Below are 27,472 nucleotides of genomic sequence, written 5' to 3'. Positions count from 1 at the left end.
GAAGTCAGGAAAGACTATAATCTCTCTTTCTTTTCGACCAAGTGAATGAGTACATGCTAAATGCTTCTTAGCCATTAACTTTATTCGATCAATTAAATCCTGAAGTCAAGAGGCCTATACTTAAATGGTAAGTACAATTTTGAACGATACTAATATTATCCCGACCAATCATATTTACAAGTCTACAAATGCACCAGTCTCCTAGTATTGTCAACCCAAACCGGTTATCTATTAAAAGAAGACTCTGAGAACCCTCCTCTTTCTGGGGTCATATGAAGTATGAGATAGAGAGTACAAAGTTTTGAATTTTCGGGACTCAATAAAAGTTGCTGTCTCATTCGATAAACTAAAATTTATGATTCTTTTAGGATATATACGATTGTTCCTAATGCAAATCTTGTTGTAATTGACGAATGATTCTAGAAGCACGTCCCTCATGAATATTCCTCCTGAAGGAACGAGTCATCATGTTTGTCTTTGTGAGTAGAGACTAATACCGACCAATTTTATTTTATTTTTCACTCTTTTTTGGTCGGATGATACCTACCAGTTTGAATTAACCTTTTCGTTCAACGCTCCCTTGAAGGAAAGTAGGTTTGACCAGTCTTCTTCTTCTTCCATTCTTCTTCTTCTTTATTTATTTAATTTTTAGCTTTCTTTATTTGTCAATTTTGTGCAAATAATTAAGATTTAAAAGCATCAAAACATTTTTGGAGAGCTCAAAACCCGATACTGCATGGCTCGTTGAGCTTTGGGCATGAGGATTTCAAGTAAGTTATGTACACGTCTAGAGGAATACTCTACTTCTTTTAGAAAAATTCTACGTTATTACCAAAAACAAACAATCTAACACAATAACAAATCAGAATAAAAAAAAAATAATCAAATGCTAAATCTATATGGTTCGGTTGGTGTGACTAACTCTACGGAAGAGAGTAGTACAAGATTAACCTTTTTGAGTAGAGACTAATACCGACCATTTTTATTTTTTTTTTTTTTGCTTTTTACTCTTTTTGGTCGGATAATACCTACCAATTTGAATTAACCTTTTCGTTCAACGCTCCGTTAAAGGAAAGCAGGTTTGACCATTCTTCTTCTTCTTCTTCTTCTTCTTCTTCTTCTTCTTTATTTATTTAATTTTTAGCTTTCTTTATTTGTCAATTTTGTGCAAATAATTAAGATTTAAAAGCATCAAAACATTTTTGGAGAGCTCAAAACCCGATAATGCATGGCTCGTTGAGCTTTGGGCATGAGGATTTCAAGTAAGTTATGTACATGTCTAGACGAATTATCTACTTCTGTTAGAGAAATTATACGTTATTACCAAAAACAAACGATCTAGCAAAATAACATATTAGAATAGAAAAAATTAATTAATCAAATACTAGATCTATATGGTTTGGTTGGTGTGACTTACTCTACGGAAGAGAACAATACAATATTATATCTATAAATCAACTAACATAGAGGATATTTTAATTACACTTAAGTTATTCAAACACTTTCGATATTTCCAAACCCTCGGTTATATAATAATTTCACAATGTTTAGACTCACCATTTCACAAAACAATCATTCAATCTCACTTAGAAACACATAAAATTATTAGCAAAAGTATCCCTTAATGAACTAAGTTCTCATAATTTCAAAAATAAAATAAAATCCTAAACCTTGTACGACTATCAATTTAATCTTAAACCTTCCAATTTTGTCAATTTAATCCTAAACTTTTAGACTATTTGCCAATTTAGTTTTAAACCTTTAGACAATTTGTAAATTTAGTTATTTCAACCAAAAATCGCTGATGTGAATGCAACCATCCTACATAACACGACCAGTGCTGTGTAGACAACTTTTGTAATTTTTTTAGTATTTTTTCAGTTTTATATTATTTTTCTTTTTCCTTTTCTTTTCTTTTCTTTCTTCATTTGCTAGTCTCTGCCTTGACAATGGTCACCAAGGGTCATGCTCGTTGGATCTGGCAAGGGTAGACCTTACCAGCCTCAAACAAGGGCCGGGATCCGGGCCTGGATAAAGATTCTGGCTCCATTGGTTGATTGGGGGGAAGAAAGGAAAAGGAAAAAAAAAAAAAAAAAAAAATCATACAATTAGAAAAAAAAAAAAAAAGAAAGAAAGGACATTCTCTCGCAGACATGACATATTAGCCTCCCTCGTGGAGTCAATCTCTTGTTTGTATGTTTCTGCACCAAAGGCTCGAAGAAGTATCGAATTGCACTCCTTCACTTAGCACTGAAAAGTTCGAGCAAAAAACAGACCAACCACCGTGATTACCAAAGAATTCAACAATCCTTAAAAGGCTCAAGGGAAAGAAACAAGTAGGAGAACCGCCTTAGAGTAGGAGACCCTCCAATGTCACTGCCATTGGGAAGATAAATATTGATTGGGAATTAGGAGGCTATTCGGTGACGAAGGTAAACACTACGTCAGGGTTTCAACCTTAGTTACCATCGGATAAGACATATATGATAGCCTTCCAAGTAGAAGAGTTAGGTGAAAAACTTACTATAATTTGCTGCCTTACAGCAGAATCTACGCTATCGATTGCCAAACTTATACCCTGCTTATGTAGACTTTATCGAGAAAACATCTATTAAAAGCCCCCTCATCGCTTTTGCAATTCCAAGAACAAGAGTACTTGCTTCTCATCATCATCAACCATGGAACAGCTCTCGACCACACCCCACATAGCCATCGTACCATCACCGGGCATAAGCCATTTCACCGCTTTCGCTGAGTTCGCAAAGCGGCTCGTTCACTGCCACAGCTTCTCGGTCACCTTCATCATCCCCAATGACGGCTCGCTATCCAAGGCCTAGTAGTCGCTTCTCGGCTCCCTCCCTCCCTCCATCGCCCACGTCTTGCTGCCCCCTGTCACCTTGGACGACCTCCCCGCCGAGACCACCCACATCGAGACCATCATTGCCCTCATGCTGGCGCGCTCCCTCCCCTCCCTCCGCAATGAGGTGCGGAGGCTACAAAAGTCCACGAGGCTTGTCGCCCTCGTCGTCGATTTCTTCCGCATCGACGCCTTCAACGTGGCCGAGGAGTTCAGCGTCTCCCCCTTCCTTTTCTTCCCTAGCGCGGCCATGTGCCTGTCGCTGTTCCTTCACTTACCGACGATGGACGAAGCGGTCTCTTGTGAGTATAGGGATCTACCCGAGCCGGTGAAGATACCCGGCTGCATACCTGTCCACGGGAGGGACCTGCTCGAACTAGTCCATGACTGCCACAACGACGCCTACAAGTGGGTCCTCCACCACGCCAGGCGGTGCAGGCTGGCGAAGGGGATCCTACTGAATAGCTTTGAGGATCTCGAGCCAAAGGTGATTGAGTACCTGCGAAAGGAAGAGCCCGGGAAGTCGCCGGTCTACCCAGTCGGACCACTGGTGAAGATGGAGCAGAGTAGTAAGTCCAACGGCTCGGACTGTTTAAAGTGGTTGGACGAACAACCAAAATGTTCGGTTCTGTACGTGTCGTTCGGGAGTGGTGGGACACTCTCGTACGACCAGATTCAAGAGCTGGCTCTGAGATTGGAGATGAGCGAGCACATGTTCTTGTGGGTGATGAGGACCCCTAATGACATAGCGGCCGAGGCTGCATACCTCGCCGGGGACAGCCAAAACGAGCCATTCGAGTTTTTGCCCAAAGGCTTTTTAGAGAGGACCAAGGGTAGGGGCTTGGTGGTGTCATCGTGGGCGCCATAGGCCCAAGTCCTGGCCCATAGCTCGATAGGCGGGTTCCTCACCCATTGTGGCTGGAACTCAACCCTTGAAAGCATTCTCAATGGTGTGCCGCTCATCGCCTTGCCGCTCTTCACCGAGCAGAGGATGAATGCGTGCATGCCGACCCGGAGACATCAAGGTGGCGCGAGGCCAAGTGCCGACCCGAGAGCAGGCTGGTGGGGAGGGATGAGATCCCCCAAGGTCGTGAAGCGTCTGATGAGAGGCGAAGAAGGGAAAAGGATTCGGAATCGCATGAAGGAACTCGAGGACGTGGCGGCCAAAGTGCTCGGTGAAGATGGGTCCTCCACGAGGGCACTCTCCGAGTTGGCTCTCATATGGAAGGCCAAACTCAAAAATCAGCCCCATTAGAATTGTATCGTATCATATGATACCTTGTTTAAAGTCAAGAGTGGAGTCGGTTTTTCACTTCTTGTTTGTTTCTTTATTGAGCATGTTATCCTGTTTTTAAGTTGGTTTATTCTGAAGTAGCAAATGCTAGTCATAATATGGATTTCAATGAAGCAAGTTTAGTTATTAGTAAAGTTGAAGTCAATAAGAGTACTACTATGAAAAAATTAAAAACTCAAGCTCAAGCTTGGACAGAGTAATGCAATAAAAAGACCCACTTTTCATATGAGGATTGTATTGAAAGATAAATCTCTTTAAGAAGAAGAAGATTTCTTTTGCTTAAAAAATCTAAATGGAAAAAAAGAAAGAAAGAAGTATATAGAAATGACATATCATTATATGGATAAGGGGTGGGGGATTATGGGACAAAAAATTAATTCTCTTGCTTTCAGACTTTATACAACCCAAGGTCATCATTCTATTTAGTTTGCACAACCCAAAAATTATTCCGATGTTTTGCAAGAAGATAAAAAAAATATGAAATTGTATCAAGAATTATCTACAAAATAATATGAGAATATCTTCTTGTGTGGAGGGAATTGCATGCATAGAAATTCAAAAAAGAATTGATCTAATCCAAGTCATAATCTATATGGGATTCCAAAGTTATTACTAGAACGCAAGATGCGAAGAGTTGAAGAATTACAAATGAATGTACAAAAAGAACTTAATTGTGTGAACCGAAAACTCAACATTACTATTATAAGAATTACAAACCCTTATGGGCACCCTAATATTCTTGCAAAATTACAGCCAGATATTAAAGAATAGAGTTTCATTTTGCAAAGCAATAAAAAAAGCTATTGAATTAATCGAACAGGCAAATACAAAAGGAACTCAAGTGCAAATTGTAAGTCGCCTCAACGGAAAAGAAATTGCATGTGTCAAATGGATTAGAGAAGTTAGGGTTCATCTACAAAACATTCAAGCTAAAATTGATTATTGTTCCTATGGAATCTAAACAGTCTATGGAGTATTATGCATCAAAATTTGGATATTTGGGGAATAAGAATACTTTCCTCTTTCCTTGTCTTTACTCTTTACACTATATCCATTGATTAAAAAAAAAAGAATAAAAAAACACTTTCTTTTCATGCTCTTTCTCCTAAATAAAAAAGAAAAAAAGAAGAAGCAATTCTATAGGTTTGAATAAAAATTTGATTGATGATTTCATATAATTGCTACACTTAGTGTGCGACTCATTAGATAGAATTCCAAAAAAATGGATAGAACCCTACTATGAACTAATAGCGATATAACTAATAACCAACTCATCGTTTCACATTATTTGTATATAAAAGACAGTCAAGATATGATATATTGGTCATATCATTATAGCAACTAAAATCTTTCTTACAAATACAGAAAGAAAAATCAATCTGATTATGATATAAAAAAAAAAGTATGCAAATAGAGGGAAGGTTGAGAGAAAGAAAGAAAAACGATATTAATGATATAGGATTCCAATATATGTAAGGTTTATGAGTCATCTCATAAAATGCAGTGTAATAAAGCATCAATATTGATTCATCCATAATGATATGAATCTATTCATAGAAAAAAATCAAGAGCCTTGAGCCAATAAAGACTAAAAAGATTGACTCAAGAACAAATTTCATGAGGGGCTCCATCGTAGAATTCAAATCTAACCATTTTTTTAATAAACTATTTCTAAACTAGAATTAACACTAGTAAAACTACTTAAAATCTAATTTCTAATTTTTTTCCTAAATTTCTAAATTTTGTTTATTTTTTAATTTTATTTCGAAAAGCGGACTCAGATCAGGTCAAGAAATTGGACCTTGTGTTGATTATGCAAAGATGAGAATTAGGTTATGTTGAACTTGTTTTTCTAAAATTACCTTATTTCTCTTTTTATTTTGCTGTTTCGGGAACAAAAGAACAAAAAATAGAAAAGCAAGATGGTTACCAAACATATTCTAAATTATGAATCCTACGAAAATGCAAAAATTACAATTCCTTAGATTGCATTTTACATCGCTTTGTGAAATTTAAAGTCGTGAGAATTTGAGAACCACATGAATGAGATCTTAATGATCTTTTCACAAAAGATTAAAAAAAAAAAATATAAGGGTGATTATCCTGAACTTCACCAGTAATTGTACGATCGTATACATATGTCAAAATTGATTAATCTTCGCTCATTATACTAAATTGAAAGATTTGACTATGTGATGACGTGTATGTAGGCCAAGTTGCATGGCTCTCATGAGGAATCAAAAGTTTCAAACATTATTTAGAGTTAATACCCCGAAAAATTCCAACTTTGTACATGTGTAAAATTTTTATCGTTTACTAATTTTTTTTACCACAAAAAATGTCAAACTATATAATTGTAACATATTTACCCTCTGTTGGTTTCCAAAAAATTTTATTATCAAATTATTAAGTTGGATGACACATGACAGTTGACAAGTATACCAATTTAGGGGTTTATCCTCTGTTTGTTATAGGCGTACTAGTTTGGGGTTTTTTGAAATATTAACCCTAAAATTTAATTAAATGAGTAAATTTTTTTCTTAATTTTTAGTTTTAGGATCGAATTATGTATACTGAAGAATTATTTACTGATGCTATAAGAAAGGGAGCTCGGCGATCGAAGGAATCTATCCGTAGGCAGTAGAAAAGAGAGACGCATTTGCTATATAATAAGGATTTGTCATTTCACTTTGCCTATCATTTTTATAAACCAATCTTAGTATATCAAATATGATCATAATTAATGAAAGCTTAAATCCTATTCTGTTTCTCCATGACCACATCAATGAAGTCAGGAAAGACTAATCTTTCTTTCTTTTCGACCAAGTGAATGAGTACATGCTAAATGCTTCTTAGCCATTAACTTTATTCGATCAATTAAATCTTGAAGTCAAGAGGCCTATACTTAAATGGTAAATACAATTTTGAACGATACTAATATTATCCCGACCAATCATATTTACAAGTCTACAAATACACCGGTCTCCTAGTATTGTCAACCCAAACCGATTATCTATTAAAAGAAGACTCTAAGAACCCTCCTCTTTCTCAGGTCATATGAAGTATGAGATAGAGAGTACAAAGTGTTGAATTTTCGGGACTCAATAAAAGTTGCTGTCTCATTCGATAAACTAAAATTTATGATTCTTTTAGGATATATACGATTGTTCCTAATGCAAATCTCGGTGTAATTGACGAATGATTCTAGAAGCACGTCCCTCATGCATGTTCCTCGTGAAGGAACGAGTCATCATGTTTGTCTTTACCGGCCACTTTTTTTTTTTCTCTTTTTTGGTCGGATGATACCTACCAGTTTGAATTAAACTTTTCGTTCAACGCTCCCTTGAAGGAAAGCAGGTTTGACCAGTCTTCTTTTTCTTCTTTATTTATTTAATTTTTAGCTTTCTTTATTTGTCAATTCTGTGCAAATAATTAAGATTTAAAAGCATCAAAACATTTTTGGAGAGCTCAAAAGCCGATAATGCATGGCTCGTTGAGCTTTGGGCATGAGGATTTCAAGTAAGTTATGTACACGTCTAGATGAATTCTCTACTTCTTTTAGAGAAATTCTATGTTTTTACCCCCAAAAAAAAAAAAAAAAAACGATCTAGCACAATAACAAATCAGAATAGAAAAAAAAAAAAAACCCTACCCGGCTCTAATATACCTAGCCCACTTATTAAACCAGCCCAAACCTGGCCATAATATACCCAGCCCGGGTTGCTCAAAACCCTACCCGGCTTGCAACCTGCACCCAACCCGGCTCCTAAAAGAAACCCTACCTGGATTCGACCTAACTTCGACCCGGCTTCTTTTTCACAGACCCAAATTCTAGAATCCTTGAGTCCGGCGATCCGCGGCACCAGAGGGGTTAGCTGGAACGTTGCAGGGCAATGGTTCGATGGTGGCGACGCGGCAGATGGCGGTTGGGGTTCTGGGTGGGGAAGGCAGCGGCGACGACTCGTCTGGCGGCTGCCGGCTTCTCAGAAAAGAGACAGTGACGGAGAGGCTCTCACCTGATACTGCAGCGACGGCGTTAGGGATGATCGGGATGATATGGGCGGTGACTTAGTGACGGTGGGGACGCAGTGGGTGATGGCAGCAGCAGCAGGAACGGTGACGGCAAGCCTCCTCCCTCTAGATCTGGCCTACTCATGCGGTTCGCAACCTGCTCTCTCCTCAGGTCGTCTTCGGCTGGCTTGGCATAGGGAGTAGCGGCGGGTGTTGTAGGTTGGCGTTCGGAGAGCAATGGCGGCGTCATAGCTACAGTTGCGGGGATGGGCAGTTGCGAGGATAGTGGTGGCGGCTCGAGACGCATCGGCAGCAATAACGACGACTTGGAGGCGCGTCAACGGCGGTAGCCTTAGTCCATTCTCGCCTCTCCTCTTTTCTCTCTCCAGGTTGTTGCTTTTTCCCTTTTCCTCTTTGCTGCCCCCCTGCCCTCACCTCTCTTCTCCGCTCTCTCTCCCCCTTCTCCTCTTGTTTCTCTTTTTTTTTTTGTTGCTTTTTTCAAGTCTCCTCGCACGTGAGGATGGAAGGAGGAGGGAGAAGGCTAGGGCTGGGCCACGTGGGAAGGAAAGAAAAAGGTGGGTTGAGCCAAGGCCGAATCCGACCCGACTTGGCCCCTTCCACTTTTTTTAATTAATTGATTAGTTATTTTTTTATATATTTGAAAATATAAATTAGGTGTCAATAGCTGCCCTTCTTTGAATGTAGCCTCGAAGAGGTTGCATTCAAAGATAGAAGACACTTAGATTATTTTGACGGTAGAGAGACCCGAATGCATAGGCTGTTGACAAAAAAGACTCATAACTATGTAAGTGCGTCTTGTTAATAAGAGGAAGAAAGATCCTGGGTTACGGAAGCATATCGTATCATAAGAAGAAGGAGAAGAACTCCGAGCTACAGAAGTACGCCGTATCATAAGAAGAAAGGGAGCGACTCCAGGCTACAAAAGCCCGTCGTGTCATAAGAAGAAAGAGAGGGACTCCGGGCTACAGAAGCTCACCGTGTCATAAGAAGAAAGGACTCCGAGCTACAGAAGCTCGTCGTTCCATAAGAAGGAAGAGAGAGACTCCAGGCTACAGAAACTCGCCGTGCCATAAGAAAGAAGAGAGGGACTTCAAGCTATATAAGCTCATCGTGCCATAAGAAGGAAGAAAGGGACTCTGGGCTATAGAAGCTTGCCGTGTCATAAGAAAGAAGAGAGGGACTTCGAGCTACAAAAGTTTGACATGTCATAAGAAAGAAGAAAGGGATTCCGGGCTACAGAAGCTCGCTTTTTCATAAGAAGGAAGAGAGGGACTCTGAGCTACAGAAGCTCGCCGTGTCATAAGAAGCCGTGCCATAAGAAGGAAGACAGGGACTTCGGGCTACAAAAGCTCGCCGTGTCATAAGGAGAAAGAGAGGGACTCCAGACTATAGAAGCTTGTCATGTCATAAGGAGGAAGAGAGGGACTCCGGGCTCGTAAGCTCGCCGTGTCATAAGGGGAAGAGAAGGACTCCAAGCTACGAAGCTCACCGTGTCATAAGAAGAAAGAGAAGGAGTCTCACCGTGTAATAATGGGTTTTGACCGAGCTGAAAATACATGATTTGAGGAAAATCGATGAACCTTGTCGATGACATGATTTAAGGCTGACCATGGAACTTTGGAGACGGCATGGTTTAAGGCTGACCATGGACCTTTGGAGATGGTATGGTTTAAGGCTGACCATGAACCTTTAGAGATGACATGGTTTAAGGCCAACCATGAACCTTTGGTTTTTAGGGAAGCACCCGTTAACTCCTTGAAACTGCATGGCTTGATTAAGGAATCCTGTCAAACTCAACTCGAGCAAATATCATTAGGGACGTCATCAAGAGACGTATTGGCAATATTGCAGCATCAATTAAACAAGCTAATCAAGCTTAGTCCGACTACTTTAAAAAAAAAAAAACATTCAATATCAATTAGCATCTTGTGGCGCAAAACTGTCATCTTACTCGGGGATGTATCATTAATCATCGAATCCTCTAAGAGTCAAGTTCTTGTCAGAACGGCTACAACTTGTGACAAAGGCTTATTAAGCATGCCTTTTAGTCAGAAAGGGTTTCTCACATACTCTTGATAAGATGGCTGCTTGATCCCATCCATTCATGTGGAAGATAACTAATTGCTGGGGGTATCTCACATAATCTATGTCGAAAGATTTTAGAAATATTCGTGATGAACACAATCTAATTGATCAAAAAGGTCTTTTGAAAGGACCGCAATATAAGTTTGGTCATGGGCTTACACAAAGGGATCACTACTTTGAGGCCGATAAAGAAACATTTGTCATTATATTCATCGGGTTTACAAGTCAAGAACTTGGAAGATAAGACAAGATAGAATTGCTTCCACTCCTACAAGCAGTAGTTTCTTTGTGACATTCTCATTTTCACTTGAATCATTCCAATCAGAAAAGACTTTAGAAGAGGGTTGTAATGTTGGCTCGAGAGAGGCTTAAAAGGCTTAAAATTTTCAAGAGGGTTTTTAAGAGTCGGTGATCATCATGGCATTGTGACTAGGTCACTCAATCTTTCGATATCATTTGGCTTTTGAAACACAAAGACATCTTGAAAGTCCCTTAACTAATAATTTCTACAAAGGAGCTTTGCTCCTCTCTCTAATCTCCTTTGCATTTTCGATGATTTTTCTTTTTTACACAGGCACTTGGACTTTGATAATTTTTCTTTCACATAAGATTGTAGCCTTTTGGCTCTTTTTCTTGACGAACATTGGCATTGCTTTTACTAGGCACACTGCTTTTTCATGCCCCATAATTTTGTCGAACTTTTTGCTCTTTGAATTTTTGGAGCTCTTATGACTTTCGAGATGCTTTTCACATTTTCTCGTAAATGTCAATTATATGTGGTCAATCTTTATGCCTTGCCCCAGTGAAAGGAGATGATCACCACTCGAGACTCATAAATGAATAATCAGACCCAAATTGGTTAAAGCAATGGGTGTTAGCGTTTGGGTAGAGAAGGAAATGTTTTTTTTTTACCTTGGGTAAGTCAAGCTATGATGAGAATTCTTCTGAAGTTATCATCAGAAGGTTGATGCAAGTGAAAGTAATAGAATCTTTCTCAATCATTTGCTCTACAACACAATCGTAACCTCCTATGCTGCTCCAATATAGGGTCGTTCCCGACAAGGGTACTTTGAAGGATCATCTTTATCCGGCCCAAAGGAGTAGCAAGAGATTAGTGCAATGCTTGGGATTGATAAATGAAACGCCTTTATCATTTCAATATTTGCGCTCAATATGAATGCATCATTCGTCCTAAGAGAATGTCGTTTTTCACTAAACTCTCAAAAGTGTTTGAAAGACGTGTTTGGAAATGACTTGCATTTTTTCATTCTAAGCACTTCGTGTTTGGTATGGTTAACGTTTCACCTTTTTGCCCGAATAAATCATTTTTACAAGCCCCTTTTCGAGGGTCATCAACATGAAGCATGCATAGTGACATTGGAAATAGGTCATACGAATGATGCCATGCATTTTTTTTTTCAATTTACCTCTCATTTAAGAAAAAGAGATATTCAACTGTATTTACGGAGACTTGATGGGTCCTTGAATCGACTTTCCCTTCCGCCATTTCCTCATTGAATGGTAAGGTGCCTAAAACACAAATAGATATGCATGTATGTAACATATGCATGATACTATGTGACTCGGATTGTGCATGAAGTGGCTCTTCGGCCTTGATTTCAATCATGGAAAATATTTCAACTAAAATCATAGCACCACTAGGAAGAATCTTCTTAATGACATACAACCCTTTGTAGTTTGGGGTGAATCTACATCAACTCAGCTAATGTAGGAATAAGTCCCTACAAAAATTCAAACCAATAAATACAAGTCAGGAAAAATATGCAAGTGATTAATATTAAAATGGAATGAATTAATTGATAATGAAATTACCTTCTGTTGGTCGCTCATGAATGCCTATCCTCCATCATTGGTTATCTCAAGGTCAACCATTAAATTTTTTAGGAACCATGACCAAATATCCTTGTTCTCTATCTTCACCACCGCCTAAACTATCGGAAACATTTGATTATTGACATCTCTCCCCACAGCAGCTAACAATTCCAACTTTTTAGAAAGTATCCATTCAATCCTATAACTCTTCTACAACCAGCCAAGAAGCCATGTTTGCATGCATCAAAACAGACATAAAATCTATCAAATCTAGTCCCAAGATCAGGGAGTGGCCTCTCCACAACCTCTACATATACCTTACTAAATGGGTTTTGAAACATGCATTCGCCATCATAATCCCATACTTACGCATATTCTTCCTTTTACCCACCCATCAATATTTTCATCACTCTCATCTTAACTCTCTTGCATTGATTCCTTGACACAATAACCCCTAATTGCTCCTTCACTAACAACTGAAATTGAGAACTCTTGATCTCGAGCATTACTTTAATAGTATTGAAAAAATGTTTCAATAACCACACATTTGTTACCATTTTTATTGTTAAAGATAATTGGACAAGTATGCTCCTCCTGGAATGACCTAATCTGGAATGACTCATTCTTACTCAGTGCGCCATAGAACTTCCATGAACAATTTGGTTGTGAGTACTTAGCTCTCACAAATTCATTTACGTTTCTAATTAATTCAACGCTCCTTTATTTAGCAATGAAGTTCTTCACAACAGCTTCCGTGAGCTGTTTGGCATCGTCAAATTTCATGCCCACAAACAAAACAAGTTTATCAATAGTTGGATCATAGTAAGGGTACTTACTTTTTCTTCCACGAGCAAGTTCTTCATCATCATTGTCAAACTCATTCTTCAAACCAACAACTTCATCGCCTCCAACTTTCTTCATCTTCACTTCTATTACCTTCAGCTAGAGCTCTATCCCTATTCACCGGCTCGGGCCTCTTTGCTGAAACTGCAACTTTTTTTTTTTTTCTGAGAAATTCCCTTTACTTTTGTCTTCACTATGTGAGTTCATCATCATTTTTGTCACTTGGGAAATTTACTGAAGCCAAATATTCATTTTTCGATTAACTGGATATAGCAATTTCCCATTCTAATCCAATGAAGTCTTCATCGCCCACATCTTCTCCCAAGATTTTAGGACATCTCCCTGTTTGTTCATATCTATCAATATGACTTCCCTCCATCTCATTTTTCCCTTCATCTAACATAAACTCATCCTCAACTTGATTACTCGCTTGAATAGGATCCCTCACTTCTCCTTTTTCAGTGGTGGTTTGCTCATCCTCATCCCCATCCTCACTATAATACTCAACATATACCCTAACTTCTTCGCCGTGAAGATAATGGTAAATGATATCCTTAATACTATTATCGTCATTAAAAAATCTTAAGCCATCATTCAATTCCTTCCTAGGAACACATTAATGTAGTTTTTGCACTTTGCATCGTAAAAAATACACAAAATTCCTCAAAAAATCAATATATGATGGCTTCCGAACATTTACATAGATAATACCTTCATTTCCACCAATATATTTTCAATCCTCGGCACCAATAACGAACTCTTCACTATAGCAAACAATGACGCCTACCTGATTCTTGTCCATGTCGATGCTACACCTAATGAAAAAAAAAATCATTAGTTGTCGGGACCACATGATAGAATTAGCAACCTCACATGCAGGTCCTTGTTGTTTTGTTGTCAAGAAACAAATGCGAGGTCAGCCATTCAATTTGGTGCTTTTATAGAAACAAAGGAAACCAAATTGAATAAACAAAGTGAGATCCCCATTACCCATTTTTCAATTCAATCATATTCGATCCCCACAGAAGCAGTCCAATTAATTAAACAAAGTAAGGTCCCACCACTGTTTCCCTCCGAGTCGAGCCCCATTTTCCCCTCCATGTCCTATTTTTCTATTTGGTTTCCACAAAAGAAAGCGAACGAACGACAGAACCCTCAATTTTTCTATTCGGTCCCCACCACTTTCCCCACCACTTTCCCCCTAAGCTAAGCTCTCAATTTGCCATCCGCGCCCTAACTTGCCCATCGAAACCCTAAAATTTTCACTAAATTGACCCACATAGAGAACATGACAAACCTAAGCGAGCGAGAGTTGGAAACGCAGTCAGCAAACAACCATGAATGACGGCACAATTACAGCGGTGGCCAAGTGACGGTGGGCTAGCGAACGATGGTGAATGAGCGAGCTATGGCCGGCGTCGAGCAAGAATCATATACGAACCCTATTTTACTCCCTCTTCAGCGACACCATTTCTGGCCGTAGTGAATCCACGTCGTTTTTTACCATAGTGAATCCACTCTATTTACAAAATGATGATCGTTTTGTAAGTGATCCACGTGGAATGGTAAAACAACGTCGTTTCTTACGAAGAAAGGAAAACGGCATCGTTTTATGCCATCCACCATGGACAATCAATTTTTAAAAATATAAAAGCCATGTAATCATTTTGGCCGAAATCTCTCGCCGATGGCACCAAAGTGATCATTTTTTTCTTCAATATGGCACTTAAGTGATCCGACGGAAACTTTTGGCACCAAAGTAAGCGCCGTACACAACTTTTGGCATTGATAGTGTACTTGTCCCTGAATCTTTAGCAATATGTGATAGAATCGGTGGATAATATTCGTTTTTTGCAAAGGAAATCTAGAAGAGATGTCGAAAATAAAAAGGAATATTGCATTCGGGGGGTGATCTTCGTGGATGTTGATTCGAAGAAAAAACCCTAGTCCACTCACCTATAAAAAGGTTGCTACACTACAGTTCTATGAAAGAACAACTCCACAATCATCTTCAAGTTTACAAGTTAAGAACCCTGTAAAATGGGAGAGAAATAATCTTGCTCGCACTTCTTCGAGTAATACTTATAAACATATGAGTTCTCATGTTAATTCAAATACCCTAATCTGGAGAGACTTTGTAAGGGACGTAACATAGGCTGGGTTCATAGGTTGAAAAACAAAAGGATCATTAGGCTCAAAATATGTGTAAAGGGTGAGAGTTGATGATCATCTTGGCATTGCCACTAGTTTTCTTTTTCACCATTGAGGATTGTCTTCATAAGGCACCCCATTGATTGTAAAAACTCAGTATTTTAGTTGTTTGAGTATTGCTCCATTGGAGATACAACATTTTTACAACCGATAGTCCTTATCTTGACTATCCTTTTTCATCTATGGGCATTGGCCTTGCTTTTACCAGACACACCGCTTTTTCATGCTCCTAGTTTTCATTCATTTTTTTTTCACTTCTTTTTTCATGGGCATTGGCCTTGCTTTTACTAGGCATGCTATTTTTTCATGCCCATTAGTTCTATTGAATGACCATCTTCTGTCAACACTTCAGACCATACTATTTGAACAATTGCCTTTTGCCTTGCCCCAATGTGGGGGATGATCACCAAATGGGTTTAAAGAAATGAAATTGCAGACTCAAGTGGGCTATGCAAAGAATATAAGTATGTAGGATAGAGAAAGAAATGTGCTTTGTCATCCTAAGGCACTTAAATTACCACATGAATTCAATGTAATAGCATGACTTGAAGATTGATGCAAGTGAGAGTAAAAAAATTTATTTTCATTTTCCTCACCTCATGATGCCATCTTACCTCCCAGTTGCCTCGATGTGGGGTGGTTCTTGACAAGGGTAATTTGAAAAAATCTTCATAAGTGTATGGGGCTCAAATAGGTTAAGCAATGGATCACATGTAGTATTTGGAATAAACTGCCCCTCATCATTTCGGTTGTTGTACCTTTTGCGAGAGAACTCTTTACCTTGTGGATATGAAACTTCTTACACTCATCTCACAAGTATATGAGAAGGGACTGTGCATAGGATAGGGTTCGCCTTTCATCATCCCGACTCGTCTCATTTAGTATGCAATTCATTCCACATTATTCATTAAATTAGTCCATCTTGATGTTCTTTAGTGAAATTGGTGGACTAAACATGTAAGAGTCACTATGCAAAATCCATTTTTTAAAAGAGCCTAACAACTTTAAGCATGAAAAATTGTCAAATTCAAAACAATTTACCACACTCAAAAAAAATGTTTTAAGAATTCATGTAGGGAATTGTTCCGCAATGGGATTGCCTCAACAATGAATGTCCTTGAGTTGTCCTTATCAATCAAAATTGAAAATCCGCGTTTGCCCCTACACAAGAGAATGTGCATGAATAGGATACTATGCGACATCAAAGTGAATTCAAATTGCACATTTATTTTGGCTTAGATCGAGAATCATATCACTATTAGAATCTGTAGTGCTCCAAATTCGTCATTTGTTAAGTAACAGTTGAGCCAATTGATCTATCGTTGCAACCTGATGTGTTTTTTCAAATGTTTTCCCATCAGGTCAAGAAAGTAATGCTCTAAAACATGAAGTAAATAAGTCAGAAAATTAAACAGAGCTAACCTAATGAATGCCAAATTTGGTAACATTATTTACGAAATTAGGTAATTATCTTATCTAAATTTGATTTGGATATTTTATTGCCTAATATATGTTTTTCAATATCTTACGTGCATATTTGAATTATCGGTGTATTCCCAATTATGATTTATTGCCCCAATCCACAACCGTGCCCCAATTTTTTATTTCATCTATAAGGCTTTAGATGGAATAATTAATCACGCTGAATAAAATTGATATATTGATCTTTAAGACTTAAGATCTATTTATCGATTTTATTAGCGAAATCATCAAGTTTGATTAGATATCATTTCAAAATTCAAATGATGTATAATATCTTTGATGACCGTGAATCATTTGGTGCTTATCTTTTAATTGCTTTTGTTTATCCCAAAAATACAAAAAAGATTGCACTTGCATATCATGTAGATTAGAATTGATTTCCTAGATAGAATTGCATGATAGAATAGTTAGATTCTTTTCTAATTATATTTAAATGCATGTTTAGATGCTATCTAGGTTAGATAATATCTTGGAATTAGATTGCATGTCAAGATAAATTTCTAAGTTAAGATAGGATTCAGATTAATCTATTTCCTAACTTAAAATAGATAATATCTCACTTTAGTTAGATTTTTATTTTTAGAAATTTTTAATTACGAATTTTTATAAAAAAAAAATACAAAAATATCATGCGCATGTCATATAGAACTAGGTTCAAGAAATGCATGTCATTTAGTGATTGTTGCTAAGTCCAATTAATTAGAAATTGTCTGTCATTAGAAATTGCATTGCACGTAGATTAGATTTCATTAAACAAAAAAAAATCCTAAAAAAGATTGATTGATTGCGAATCACATCTAGGACTTTTAATGTGAATTTTGAGTTAACATTGCAGATGCTTTCGTTGTTACGAAATAAGTCATGTAATTTATTTATTGCTTTCTTGGGTGTTAAATTGGTGGTTTGCGCACCCGCATGATCATCTCATATGTTAGGGAAGTAGATTGAAATCAATTCAAGTTGCCTGCATTTTTTTTTTCAAAATAAAAGATAAAGGTACCGAAAGGGCGTCAAAAAAATCTAGCGTAATCAAGTCTCCGAACTCACAATCTCTGGTTTGCAGGAGTAAAGTAAATCTCCCGTTACTTTACTTTCGTTTCTAATCGACTCACCAAAATTAGATTAGTGGCGACTCCTAATTGAAAAATAGCTTGCATGTTAAAAAGTTGAACCTAAGTCGCGAATTGGTATAGGCTTGGGAGAACTCGAACTAAGTTTAGGCTTAGTAATCCATTAGCCAAATTCATTAGTAATCTTCTTCTTCTTTATTTATTTAATTTTTAGCTTTCTTTATTTTTCAATTTTGTGCAAATAATTAAGATTTAAAAGCATCAAAACATTTTTGGAGAGCTCAAAACTCGATAATGCATGGCTTGTTGAGCTTTGGGCATGAGGATTTCAAGTAAGTTATGTACACGTCTAGATGAATTCTCTACTTCTTTTAGATAAATTCTACGTTATTACCAAAAACAAACGATCTAGCAAAATAACAAATCAGAATAGAAAAAAAAAATTCATCAAATACTCTACAGAAGAGAACAGTACAAGATTATATCTATAAATCAAGTGACATAAAGGATATTTCAATCGCACTTAAGTTATTCAAACACTTTCAATATTTCCAAACCCTTGGTTATATAATAATTTCACAATGTTTAGACTCACCATTTCACAAAACAATCATTCAATCTCACTTAGAAACACATAAAATTCTTAGCAAAAGTATTCCTTAATGAGCTAAATTCTCATAATTAAAAAAAAAAAAAATCCTAAGCCTTGTACGACTATTAATTTAATCATAAACCTTTCAATTTTGTCAATTTAATCCTAAACTTTTATACTATTTGTTATTTTAGTCTTAAACCTTTTAACAATTCGTAAATTTAGTTATTTCAACCAAAAATCGTTGACATGAACGTAGCCATCCTACATAACACAGCCGGTGCTACGTAGACAACTTTTGTAATTTTTTTTTAGTATTTTTTCAGTTTTATATTATTTTCCTCTTTTCCTTTTCTTTTCTTTCTTCATTTGCTAGTCTCTGCCTTGACAATGGTTACCAAGGGTCCCACTTGTTAGATCTAGCAAGGGTAGACCTTAGTAGCCTCAAACAAGGGCTACCCTCACCAACTAAGGAGCAAGCTACGCTTGCTTTGGTGAGGGCTGACCTCAAACAAGGGCTACCCTCACTAGCCAAGGAGTAGGCTACAATCCGGCGCATCAATAACACTCAACATGCGTTCCAATTGTTAATTAAGCCACTCAAGAACATAGCCTACTCGCGATTCGGCTATCTATTGACATTAATGCCAAGCACTGCCTCCTCCCATGGAGCGCGGCTTCGTCACTACATCGATGGAGTTCCCAAAAGAGTATAGGTCTAGAATCAACTGCGACCAAACAACCTACTCATAGTTTGGTTGTCTACTGGCGTTTAGCTAGGCATCGTCTCACCCCATTGAGCACGACACGTCTCTTTATCAGACGGCTTTCCCAAAGGAGCATAGGGTCTAGAATCTACTGCGACCGACTTCCCGTTGTCCAGGGGGTATCCCAAATAGGGATAATGTCCAGCTTAATAGCCCGAGACGATTTTCTCTTAACCAACACACGACCATTCACCCAAGATACCTTGCATTTCACTCAAATGCCTCGATTAAAATAGTAATCCTTGCCTCTTTTCTTCGTATTAAAAACATCTGAGAAAGTAGTCGTGTGTGGGTCCACGTCATTTCAAACAAGAAAAGCTAATACCTTTCTTTTTCAAACCCCACGGTTTGATATAATCATTAAAATCCATTTTCGATGTCAAAACCCGCCACCCAGGATTTTAAGAATAAATATCATATTTTCATAATCACCACTCAACTTCATAAATCATCACTCAATTCATCCGGATGTTTATGCAATAACACATCCAATCACTTCATAGGATTAAACACACATGAAATTAGACACTTTTCATTCTCGGGTGAACAGTGTTTTGTAAACAGTAACTCATGAACAGTGTTTCATGAACAGTAGTACCTCGTGAATAGTAAATTGTGAATAATGTCGCATGAACAGTAATTTCCCAGAATTTAATAAACTATAAATTAAATTCAGAAATCATTAAAAGCATTAATTAAAGTAACCATCAATTAATTAAAGCCAAGCATACTTAATTAACCACATAAACCACATTAAGAAAATAAGCAAGATTAAGTTAGACTAATATAATCCATCCATCTAACCACTTATCTTAGGGCTAATAAAATTTAATTAAATCACTTAAACTAGAATTAAATCTAACTAAATCAACCCTAAGCAAGTTTAGGCACTAATTAAAGGATTATGAGTTAAACTCACCCGTTAAGCAGGCCGGAAACACCGACGCGGCGGCGACGACGGAGGCGACGCTCCAAGACCTCTACCACAACAATCCAAAGCGGTCCCAAGCTCAACACAGCAACCACAGCTCGGACTCCCACTGAAAACACTGAAAAACAGCCTGCGGAGAGAAATTGAGTTGAACAGCTTGGCTGGAGCTTTGGCGAGGGGTTTGGCCGGCAACCGGCGGCTCCCGAGGGTCTTGGGCATCTTGTGGGTGGTTGGGATGGGCGAAGGAAGGACCGGAATAAAAGAAAAATGGCCGAAAATGCGAAACAGTGCAGGCTGCAGGCGGACCGACGGATTGGCGATTGGTTCCTTCACGGCGGCTCCCAGGCCGGACGGCGCCTCCGTTCGGCGTGAAATCAGGCCCATTGGAACGTTCCGTCTCTCCTAGTCACAGTGATGGGTGGCTTGTTGATTGATTCATCCGGAAAGATCACTTTTGACTTGATTCTTCACCGAAGGGTCGGCTGGAGCAGAAACTGGAGGAGAGGGAGAACGAGGAGAGAGAGAGCTTCGTCGAATTGGGGACGAAGGAGGGGAGAGAGAGAGTGAAGTGAGGGCTAAAAGCACTCCTCATTAAGGCCATTCAATGGCCACTTCAAGTCCCCAAACAAGTCCCCTCACCTTCTCTCTCTTCCTTTGCCCTTATCCACAAGCTTTTAGGGGCAATTTGGTCATTTCACCTTGCACAATTACCATTCTGTCCTTGGGCTGAAATTGGTGGATGGGCCTAAGGGTTGGGCTTGGCCATTAATGGGAATGGGCTTGGGAATTGGTTGGGCTTGAAATGACCAAGAATTGGCCCATGGGCTTAAATGATGAATAATTGGTTTGACCCAATGGGCTCATTTGCTTGACTTAGGCCCATTTGGTGGCTGTCCCAACTTGGGCCTAAGGCCCACACCGACTTGGCCCGGCCCACATCCTCACAGGCTTGCTTCCTCGGTCCGAAAATCCCTTTTCCAATTGCTCGCTTAATCAAGCTTTGTCGACCGTCCAAGTAGCTTCATCCAAAGTCCGTCCCGGACATTCCCGATAATTCGAAGTCCAATCATAAGTTCTCTTGCCATGTCAATTTCGTCAAATGCCATTTTGGTAACAACTCAGACTAACAGGTGGCTTTGAGAATTCACGCGTGACCAACTCGTGTCAAATCACGTTCAAGATATCTCGACGCATGGACGTCCTTGACTACATGAAATTGCGGAGAATAGATTCTTATTTCAAAGTACACGATTACTGAGGATCGACGTAGGGTCGTTTGTGGATTCGATAACAATAAATGGAATCACCTGTCGTTCCATTATGTTCTGTCCGTGAATCGAATTTTAGTTGTCCTAGAATCGGCCTGCCTATCTACAGGATCATTCTCATGGAAGTCTCACGGTCAAGTCATTTTCCCAGGTCGAGTCCTTTAGTCGTACGAATTTTGTTCTCATTAGCCTTTCCCCAGAGGACTCGAATTTCAGGATGTCACACTCCTACTCTAGGGCGGTTCTCCCACTTGTTTCTTTCCCTTGAGCTTTTTAAGGATAATAGCTTCTTTCTCAGTTGTTGAATTCTTTGGTAATCGCGGTGGTTGGTATGTTTTTGCTCGAACCTTTAGTGCTAAGTGAAGGAGTGCAATTCGATACTTCTTCGAGCCTTTGGTGTAGAAAAATACAAACAAGAGATTGACTCCACGAGGGAGGCTAATATGTCATGTTTGTGAGAGAATTTCCTTATTCTTCTTCTTTTTCTAATTTTATGATTTTTTTCCTTTTTTTTTCTTTTCCACTGGCCTAAATCTGTGACCCAGTACTCTGACCACGAGCCAGACCCAACTCGTCAAAGCTCCCGAACCTAGAATGGGGTTCATGTCTAGGTTACCAAGACCCGAGTTTAGGCACCAGATCCCCAGATATGTTGACCGGGCGCTATGGGTAGCACGTAAAATCAGCTTTGCGATGGCGGAGCTCAAACTCATACAATTTATATCAAATCACAATTTATTTGCTGAATTGAGTAACTCATCATGCTTAGCTAAAGATAAATAGTGAACCTTTTTTTTTTATTGTTTTTCAACGAATGGCCAACTAGATGGATTTTGGAAAGGAATCGTATTTGCACTTATCCGCTTCACATTTTCTCGTATAGACGAAATTACTGGAAGATCCTGCTATCGGATCTCATGTCCCGTCACTCTTCCGATTACAAGAAAATTTTCTTTCAGACAATTTTTCGTTTTTTATTCAACTTAACTTTTCCAAATCAATCTTCTCTTGTACAAGAAATTACATAAAAAATCAACAAATTTAGATAAAACTTGTTTTTAAATGAATCACATTTGCAATTGATTAGAGATAAATGTTGTAACATTACGATATACAAAATTTATTTTAAGGCATTATTACAATTTAAGTTTGATGGGCAAAATGCCGCAATTAAAAAGTTGTATTTAACAACCTATTTAACTTGAGTATGACTAGATGTAGTTCATACTCGTAGATTGTTATAAAGTCAAAATCCGGATTTTACGATGTTCTACAATTGGTTACGATGAAACACTATGATTTTTTTTAGTATATCGTATAATTAAAATAACATATAATTAAAAAAAAATTACATTTTCAATGTCTTGCTCATGATTACTTTATAATGTCAGCAAGTTTTAGACATTTGTTACCACAAATTATTATAGATTTGATGATGAGTTATCTAACACTTGAATGTGATTAATCTATTGAAACCCTTATAAAAATAGGGTGTCGTGGACTCACACATTAATTATTATTATTATTATTATTATTATTATTATTATTATTATTATTATTATTATGTTCATTAAGAAACCCCAATTAATTTCATTACACATGTATTAAAATTCATTTCCAAAGGAAAAGCGAATGGGAGAGACGGCTCGGTCAGTCTAGTCAAAGTGACAGTGACGGAGTCGTCGTCACATTCCCATTTTGAGAAAAGATGAGGTGATGGTTCCTGGAAACCTCTTAGACCGGGAGTTTGCTTTTGACTTCTTTTTTTTTTTTTTTTAAGTACGGTTATCATATTTTTGCAAAAAAAAAAAACCTAATATCGTAATTTTGCCTAAATTTCCTTGACTATTAGGGTGCGTTTGGGAATCACTTTTGGGAAAAGCCTTTAAAAAAATGCAAAGACCTTTGACTTCGCGTGTTTTTCAAAATGCAAACCTGTTTGGTAAATTGTATTTTGAAAGCTCTTTGTAAAGTGCTTTGAGCAAAATAGTGTTTGGGAAATTACATTTACAAATGAGGTTTTGTGGTAAAAAAATTATCAAAAGAAAAATTAAAAAATTGACCGGCAAGGGCGTGACCGTCGGGCGACCTCCGGCGACCCGGATCCGGGAGGCGAGGTCGCGCGACGCCGTCCGCGACCTCCGGCGACCCGGATCTGGGGCGGCGAGGTCGCGCGCGTCGCGCGACGCGACCTCGACCTCCGGCGACCTAGATCCGGGCGTCGAGGTCGCGGAGGACCTCGCCGCCCCGATCCGGGTCGCGACGAGGTCGCGCGACCTCGCCGCCCCGATCTAGGGCGGCGAGGTGGCGGGAGGTCGCGCGACGCCGCCGCGACCCGCATCCGAGGGCGGCGAGGTCGCGCGACCCGCATCTGGTCGTCGCCGCGACCACTGCACTCCGCGACCGCATGGGTCGTGTGGCCCCGATGAGCTCCGTGCGGAGGTCACGGTGCAGCAAGCGACAGTCGCCGGCAACGCCGCGACTCGCGGAGGTCGCCCGACTCTCCGACACCGATCGCTTAGGTCGCGGCGTCCCTATAGCAGTCGGCGGCCCGGAGAAGATGAACAGTGTTTCATCCAAGGACACGAACCGGAAAAACAAAAAATTCATGAGGACAATTTTGGGAAAAAAAAAAGTGAACAATATCGCCTCAAAGATACCGAAAATGCTGAAAAGCCCAAGGCAGCCCCCCACCTGCCTTGGGCTTTCAGCCTTAAAAATGCTAGCATTGTGTCCAAGTCATTTCCAAAGTTTTTTCCCAAACGCCATTTTTTTTGCCCAAAGGGCTTTGGACTCCCAAGGGGCTTTGGGAAGTGGTTCCCAAACGCACCCTTAATAATAATTGAGATGAAATTCCTCAATTAGGTGGAGCTTTTGGTTACAAACACCATGGATCCCAAGTTGAATGAACTACTTATATCTTATGATAGGACTGTTTAGAGTTTACGATTTTCCCAAATTGAATTGATCAATACGGTGACCTCAATATAATATGGGGTTCTTGATTTAGTAGATCCTAGCAAGTGTAAAATTTATTTTATTTTCATTAGATGTTGGACTGAAGAGGGGCCTAAACCATGGTGGCGATGCGTCCCAAACGGGCCAAATATCATGATATTTTTTATTTTACTTTATTTTTTTGTAAAATATTCGCAATTAGTTATTACTTGAATGGTTGGCTAAACAGAAAGCTGTTATTTAGATAACCATATTTTTATAAGTGAAGATGGCCCATCTAAGTATAGGCAGAGCAGTCCTAAACCACATTGAGAGTAAATCGCAAAATCGCCACGAATCTGCAAGTTAGCTAACTACAAAGGCAGAGCCATTAGGCCTTTCAGAAATTTCTGTGGTACTACTAATTTAAGATAAAATGAACGTGATTGCGAAGGGGATCGGTCATTTCATGTTACATTTTGGTTTATTGTTAAGCCTCAGGCCATTTTTCCGCTACTAATAGTTGTCTACGTTGCGTGAATGACGGGCACCATAATTGCTTCAAGCTAAGAAGTATCAAATGCTAGTTGAAAAAGAGAACCTGAAAAAGAAAGCATAAAAGTAATGCCTTGAGCTCGACAACTCCTTGGTGCTTAGGTGATGATAATTTGGGCATGTCCTGTCCCGGGCCGGAGGGTGCCCAAGGTCAGGCCTAATTCTTGCCCAAACCTATCTATTGTAGAATTTTTGTACGTAAATCTTGAGGTTGGATCGAGATTTTTCACCATATGCTCATGCCCAAGCCCGTCAAAAAAATTCTCGTGCCCTTGTGGCTCAGCCCTGACTTCTGTGTTGCTAGGCCCTTGATAAGATTTGCTGCTTGGATCAACCATGGTCAATACAATTGTATCATGTGACTGCACTGGTCACTTCAAGCTAAAGTGATATAAATGGAAAATAATCTTAAACATTTTGACCAATTGAGTTAATCTAATCAATTTTAGTAGAAAATTGTTAACGTGACACCAGACATCTTATGTGACATGACTAGCTTTAACGTGTATAATTTTTAGTAATGTTTTTTGAATTATTTATTTATGTATTTATTCATTTTTTTTTTTTTTTTTTACTACGGCTAGCGAGGGCCGCAACTCCCTTGCTAGTTGCAAGCGAGGTCATGACCCTTGCATGGCTCACCAGATCTAGTTAAAGCCATCATGGCAGCAGACAAATGGTAGCAGGCGAGGCTATCTCTCTCGCAGTCATGACCCTATCACTTATTGGTCTTGTCTGAAGGTCATCGACGGACTTCAAGAAATCTTCAAGAAAGAAAGAAATAGGTGCAACAACAAGGGCTCGGTGTGGTTGTGGTAAGTTCACCGAAAACTAGAAAGCATTGGGAAGACCTAAAAGGTGTCGGTGAGGCTGCTTTTAGGAGTGAGTAGTTTCAGATTCCTTACAGGTTCCACCTAAAACCTGAAACCTACCATCGAGTATAGGTTTCTCATTTTTTGGAACTTGAAACCTACTGATTAAAATTTGGAATTTGGAACCTACCCTATCACAGGTTCCAAAGTCAAACAGGTTCTTTTTTATATTTTTTCATTTTTTGTTAAAAAAAAAACTAAAATGAACACAACAATAATAAACAAGCTTGTTATTCGTCAAAGAGAATACAAAATGAACAAAACTATTAATAGGGGAAAAAAGTCCTTGGCAAAGAATTCAATTAGATAAAAGAAGAGTGAGCGATTTCAAGTTCCGTACAAATTCAATATGGAACTTGGAACCTACCCGTTATAATATGTTCCTCATATTTTGGAACCTAAAACCTACCTTACATGCCCTAAAACCTGGAATCTACCCTGTCACAGGTTCTAGGATCTACTCAGGTTCCATCTATATTATTATTTGAACGATTACAATTCACTAACCATAACTTATATTTAAACATGGGAAAAATATAAACATTAATAAAGTAAAAAACTTAACCATAAAATGGAAAGTTGGACTAGTACTTTTGGATCATACATTCATCATTAAATGAAATGGAATATCGGAGAATTACATGGAGACATTGACAAAGAAAAACATTAAAACTTGTTGTGGATTTTAGGTTACAGGTTATATGTTCCGGACAAAGAACCAAAACCTACCCGATGAAAACAGTTCCTTATTTTTTAAAATTTAGAACCTACCCTACATACTTTGGAACCTGAAATCTACAGGTTCCCACTAGTCCGATTCTCAAGTTCCAGGTTCTACTCCAAAACCATGTTCACCCCTAATTGCTTTAGCATGATTAAAGCTCACCCTAATTGCTTGGGTATTCTTTAATTGTTGTTATTCACAAAGAAACTTAGGGTTGCGGCCACGGGCAAGATAGACTCGACCAAATCTAGGCAAGGGCCCAACGACCCTTGCCTACCATTGTTAAAATAATAATAATAATAAAAGGAAAAGTAGAAAAAGGAAAAATAAAATAAAATGGGTAATATAAAAATTCAAAAACATATTAAGATATTATTAAAAATTATCCACATCAATAATTTTTAATTAAATTTTTTTGAATAGACTCAATGACAAAATGTAAAAAGATTTATGACTCAATGGATAAATAAAATGTTTAGAACTAAATTGACAAAAGTGTAATAGCAATATGACTTTTTAGACAATTTTTTCTAATAGACACGATTAGAACTTCGTGTAAGTGGAAGAGCTTAATCTAAAGTAGTATGAAGTGGGCCGTGCGAATTAAAGCAAAAATGCTCAAAACTGTTTAACTTTTCTTGTTAGCTCCAATCCCATAAGTTTCCTATAGCCCAAGTCAAACTCGCATGTGAGATAATTTGAGTTTTCACAGGAAAAGATTATCATCTTTAGAGAGGAATTTCAGAGATTGATTTTAAAGAAGAAGTAATAAATAATCGGTGAAAAGGGGATTTCCTAGCCCAAGTCACGCTCCGAATCCTAGTTGGATAACCATATAAATTGGTTGAGCTAGCTTGAAATTCAAATTTTTATAACTTTTATCCAATATGAAAGGATCATCTATTTTACAGGAAGATGTTCATTATTAATCTTAAGACTTATTTTGAAAGTATAATTAAATTTTAAAACTTGTAAAAAGTGCAATTAAATTTTAAAATTTATCAAATTGAAGCAATCAAATCATTTCGTTAACATCATTAATTTGAATAATAAAAAATGATGACGTGACATTTTTAAATTAATTTTTAATTCCTACATGTTATTATTAATTATTTTTAT

At 38.3% G+C, this 27,472-nt stretch overlaps 1 pseudogene; it reads left to right on the top strand.

Annotated features, from left to right (window-relative positions):
* Positions 1–2,676: 2,676 nt before the first annotated feature.
* LOC104443219 lies at positions 2,677–4,112 on the top strand (annotated as a pseudogene).
* The last annotated feature ends 23,360 nt before the right edge of the window (positions 4,113–27,472 follow it).

Source organism: Eucalyptus grandis, chromosome 6 (assembly GCF_016545825.1).
Source record: "Eucalyptus grandis isolate ANBG69807.140 chromosome 6, ASM1654582v1, whole genome shotgun sequence".
In the NCBI taxonomy this organism is placed as follows: Eukaryota; Viridiplantae; Streptophyta; class Magnoliopsida; order Myrtales; family Myrtaceae; genus Eucalyptus; species Eucalyptus grandis.
Note: the sequence above shows the minus strand (reverse complement) of the source record. Positions and strands in the feature narration are given on the sequence as shown.